This window comes from Aulostomus chinensis, chromosome 1, assembly GCF_037954235.1.
Source record: "Aulostomus chinensis isolate RoL2024-O1b breed Wild chromosome 1, RoL_Achi_v1.0, whole genome shotgun sequence".
Taxonomy (NCBI): Eukaryota; Metazoa; Chordata; class Actinopteri; order Syngnathiformes; family Aulostomidae; genus Aulostomus; species Aulostomus chinensis.
In genome coordinates, this window is record NC_141320.1 from 10236625 (window position 1) to 10242413 (window position 5789).

The following is a 5789-nucleotide window of genomic DNA, read 5'->3' on the forward strand; positions in this document are numbered from 1 at the left end:
CAGAGCCATCAAAGTAGCAGACTAAGCTAGCAGACATTAGCATTGAGAAGAAACTGATACCTGAGCCTACTTTTGGGTCTGGTCAAGTGATGACACAATAATATGACATCATTTTCAGACTGACGCCTGCTCAGCACTGACCAAACACTGCCCTATTGCATTGTGGGAAATTTCTGCTTGGCTTGTGTCCATCAATACACACAAAGAAATTTATCTCATGCTGCCGTGACCCGGATTTGAACCGGGGTTGCTGCGGCCACAACGCAGAGTACTAACCACGAGACGATCATGGCTTCCGCAACAGCAGTTTGAGCTTTGATGTCTTTGTCTCAGTGAGTGTTGCGGCGAACAGCTGTTGAACAGCTGATGCGCGACTGCGGCGGCCCCTGATGCAGGAGACGGGCCAGGCCCCGTTCAGAAGGTGGTGGATATTATTCTTGGTGTTTTTAGGGCATGTTTCGGCCTGTCAAATCCTGATCGGGGCCAGTTTGGTTGTGTTGTCTGCAGCATTATAAAGGTGGGTCAAACAATTTAGGTTGAGACGAAGGACGGCACGGGCAGAGCAGACGCAGGTCTTCATTCCACCCGCAGAGCTGTAGAGCATGGATCATGTCAAGGACTAAATGAGGGGAAAGAGAGCAGGAGAGCAGGGCAGAGACAAAGACAGAGAATGCTCTCCGAAAACAAGGACTGTTCAGTCAATGGTAGAGCAGAGTGGCGCAGAGGAAGCGTGCTGGGCCCATAACCCAGAGGTCGATGGATCAAAACCATCCTCTGCTAAAAGAAGAAAAATAAAATAAACCTGCATCTTTAGAAATGTGAGTCTGTTAAAAAGAGGTTCATCAGGATTTTGTCTTCCTCCACAATCACCAACCATTGTGAGAGTTAACAACAGTCCACTTTCTGACTGAAGCAAAAGTAGACTTCAAAAGGTTTTTCTGATTCAACATAGCAGCTAAATTTCCATTTCCATTTCCTGAACAGGACAGGTTAAAAAAAAGGGAATGTCATGACTTCCTCTGTATGTTAGAATGTGAACGACTAAAAATGTTCATGCCCAGTTTTAAGTTAGAATTAAACTGAAAATACCAAAATCTCCCCTCTTCAATCCTGTCACTCAGTGTTGTAAACTGTTTCAAACAAATTCTACTGTTCAACAGTTCAAGTGTTTCTAATGAAGCTGAATGTTCTCCTCTGCTTTCCTCAACTGGGTTTCTTTCATGTCCTCCTGAGATCAAAGACAGAATTCTAGGTACAAATAAATATACTATCAAAGCCCCCTGATGACATCATCATCAATTCTGTCTTTGATCTGGAGGCTCTTTCTTTAATCTTGGCTTTGATCTGACTAATGTTTCCTGACAGGTTGCTGTTTGCACTCCAGAGCAACCAGTAGTTGATCCTATCAGACCAGTCTGATGAACAAAGCTTTTCACTGTCAGTGGAATCACTGGGAAAAGAAACTCCTCCTGTCAGATGAAGGCTTCACAGTGTTGAGGAGGGTTTGTTCAGATGATTCTAGAAGAATAAATCAAAACCTCATCATTGAACATGAACATTCATCACTGATGACTGTTTTAACTGAACCTACTGGATACTGTGGTGCCTGGTGAGGAGACAACTTGGGTACAAAGTTGCAGAAGAGGGTTTTTGGAGAGGAGATTTAGATGAGATGGTTTCCAAATCAAATCGGTTGTCACAAGGGAAAGTCTGCATGGAAACACACACACACACACACACACACACACACACACACACACACACACACACAGAGTCCTACTGACTAACCCATGTTTTTCTTCACTTAAACCACCACTGGAGTATTGAAAGAGATTGCATGAGACACCATCAACTTACATTAAAAACCCCTGACTGCCTTTAATTCCCTCCTGGCTGTAGGAAATTAGACAGACCAGCCCCCATAGCGGGCCTGCACGGTGGTGCAGTGGTCAGCACTGTGCCCTCACAGCAAGAAGGTTCCGGGTTCAAGTCCTGGCTCGGGCGCGGGATCTTTCTGTGTGGAGTCTCCATGTTCTCCCCGTGCCTGCGTGCGTCCTCTCTGGTACTCCAGCTTCCTCCCACAGTCCAAAAACATGCAATTTGGGGACGAGGCTGATTGATACTCTAAATTGACCGTAGATGTGAGTGTGAATGGTTGTTCGTCTCTGTGTGTTGGCCCTGCGATGGACTGGCGACCTGTCCAGGGTGAACCCCGCCTCTCGCCCATAGATGCTGGGATAGGCTCCAGCCCCCCCGCGACCCTTACTAGTAAGGAATAAGCAGAACATGACGATGGATGGCCCATAGAGTGGAGGTGAGACCACAACCATGCTCTACAATCAATATTTACATCAAACCAGCAACAACTTAACCTGACTAAATATATACATGATTCCAGACTACTACACCAACTCAGTCATACATCCACATAATCATTCAATGAACCTCGCCTGTGATTGTACCCCCTCCCCCATCTGGGAGCAAAGGTTTGCACCTACAGCTCTTAAGGAGCTTCCTTGGGCCACTCTCCCCTTTTGGCTCCACCCCCTTTAAGGAAACCACCAGGAAGAGGTGAGGACTGACCGTGACGACTGAAACTGCCACATTTACATGAGACAAACTAGATCAACACTAAATACCAGGCCTTGCACAGTGATTACCACTGACTGACACTGGGGTCTTCATTTTCCACAGGCAGGATGGCCGGTCCCCCTGTGCTTCCCAGGTCCCTCCCTGGAACACATGGCATAGAAAATGTTTCACTTGTTTGCTGATTCAATAAACCTCACCATTAACATGTGTGTGTGCCTCTAATTTACATAAACTGTTAATACCAAGACAAATGCTACCTTCAATTAATCATTGATGTCATGGAACCCTTGGTCTCCATTACATTGGTCAACCAGAGAAGCTTCAACTGGTGACGCTCATTAAACCATGCATGAAGGTCAAGGTGCATTATCTGCTGCGCTCTTTAACAGGGGAATTAGCTCCAATGGTAGAGCGCTAGCTTAGCATGTGAGCAGTAGAGGGATCGATGCCCTCCTTCTCAGAATACTTTAACTTGTTCTGTTGATCAGAGGAGCTGCTGGGTGTTGAATGCTGATGTTTGTCCACTGCTGTGATAAAGTGTCCCCAGCAAGTCATCACCCTGTAAAGCACCAAATAACAAAAGTTACACTTTACAAGTAGAACAGGTCCAGTTCCACACTCCTTAAATGAATTTACACCCAACAATTCTTCATGAGCAAGCACATCCTAGCTTAGGCCCAACTTTTCTTGGCGCTCTCCCAGATGCTTGGGAGCTTCTGGGGGAGCGCTAGTTGGGCCTAAGCCAGGAGCTAAGCTAAGTTGGTCTGCACCAGCTAGTGAGGGTTGGCTAGCTCTCGCAGCTTTTGGTGCAGAGCCGCTGCAGGTCCAATTCAACATCGCTAAGCCTCACCTCCAACACAACAAGAAAACTACATTTAACACACTTATCAGTATCACTAAAGGAGGCAGAGGAGGAAGAAAACATGTGGCACTCTGAGCAGGAGAGAGGAGGACAAGAGGGAGAAGCCATCGTTAGCTTGGAGTGGAGAATTTACAAGGCAGAAAGACTGTTGCTACCAGAATGATGGTCTTTTAAACTTCAGCCAAATAAAGCAAGTAGGTATTAATTTTTGGTGGGTAATTAGTCAACGAAATAAGGAATTAGCAGGGAGGATCACACTTTAGCGAGCACAATGAAGCAAGGCTCTACGTTCAGCAACACAGAAAAAGGACTTGAGGTCACACGCTTCCTGCAACCAAGGTCAAAAATCCAGGACGGACGAAGGGGAGGACAACAAAGACAAAGACACAAGAAACAGAGATAATAACCATAAACTCCATAACAACCATAACAAATATAACCATACAGAACATATATAACAAATATAACAAGAAAAGTATTAAAAGATGTGTCACCTCTGGTCAGATACCCTGATTTGCATTTGTGTCTCTCAGCATTTTCATTTTCATGTTAAAGCCTCTAGAATGAGGGGATGAATGCTGCAAAATGGAACAGCAACATTGAACCCAAGTACAGGATTGGTGGGAGACTGATGGTGCTGTTTGGGTTTTTGAAGAACAAGGAGGGCATGGCTTCAAGTTGGATTCTCAGAGACTATTTCCCCAAACTCTACATTGGAATCTGCACTGCCATCCAGTCACATGACTGAAGTCATCCAGTCACATGACTGAAGTCATCCTGTCATGTCAGTGATGTCACTTGGCAGGACTGTCATTGCCGTCTCATTCCAGAAAAGAATCCAGACTCCACCTGTGGCTCCATGATAACTGATGGACCTCTGGTTGGAGGCTGGACGATGATGTTTGGACTGGAAGGAAAACTCCTTGTCCAAATTCCATTGTGTTCAAATTTAAAGTCCCACAATCAGAAGTAGCTGAATCTGACAGGTGAAGGTTTGGAACTACAAGATGGTGATGTTTTCTTGACTTGATGCTCTGACTGTCAGGGTAGATGACAGCTTCTTCTGCTGCTGCATCTGAGTGGCTATGATTGGAGGTTTTACCTCCCAAGGTTGTCTGGTTCCAGGGGAAATTTTAGAATTCCAGTCCCCAACCTTGGCTGTTCTGAAACTCTTCTCCTGAATCACTCCTGAGCTGCAGCAAGAACAAATACCAGTGCCAACCAGATCAACTTAATGGCTGCTAACAGCCTCAGACACTTGATTTCCATCAATCTGGAGCCAAGAAGGCCCTCACCTGTGGTTCTCCTCCAGGAGGGTCCAGGTTCTGCCATTGTGGCTCCTGGTGCCACTGCCAGAGAGCCTCAGCTGCACAGTGCAACATTTCAACAGGAGATTGACATTCCTTCAAATGTCCTGACATCTGATTCCAATGGTTCTGTTCCATATTTATATTTTAAAATGAATCACACAATGAAAGCTGCCTCAGCTGGTTTAAGAGAGAGAACAAGCTAAGAGATCTGAAACCAGTAAAATATGCTTTTCTGTGTGCAAACTAGTGAGGGGCATGGAAGGATATTTTACCACCAATACAGAACCCAGACTTTAGTCATGTGATGAGATGGAGTCTCTGATTATGAAGTTAATGGACAAAATGTGACTTGAAAGAAAACACATTAAAAAATACTAACTAAACTAAATAAATGAATAAAGAAGCAGCACAAATAACGTTTTCTTCTGCACAAATTTACTGGAATTAGACTGTATTTTTGGTCAATGAGTAGATGAAAGAGTGTCACATATATATTATATACATGTGATACATGAACATGGCTTTGGACAAAAGCTCAATGAAACTGTAGGATTGTAGAATTATTTAAACGTTCCAAGTGGACTGTTTCAGGTTTCTAGAAGACACTTCAGCTCTCATCCAAGAGGTGTCTTCAGTTTTCTTCACTGATGGGAGGATTTATGGCTCTAAGGGGGCGGGACCTTCTCCAGAGGTGATTGACACATGTGAGCTCTGGGTGTCAGAGTTGTTTTGGTCAGGTTGTGAAAGGGAAGTTGACTCAACTGGTATCTGTGTCAGTTGAAAGCCTCACAGTAATTCCATAATCTTGGAGCAGAAACTAGAGACACTTGCAACGAGGATGGGATTGGAACCCACGCCTACAGAGCTCAATGGATTAGCAGTCCATCGCCTTAACCACTCGGCCACCTCGTCTGCTAACAGCAACCCTGACCTTTTAAACAGCTGAACTCTTTGGAGCCCATTTGTCAGAAATGGACCCAGCAGGAGCCACTGAACACAACTCTGACATCATCAGGCTTCTTCCC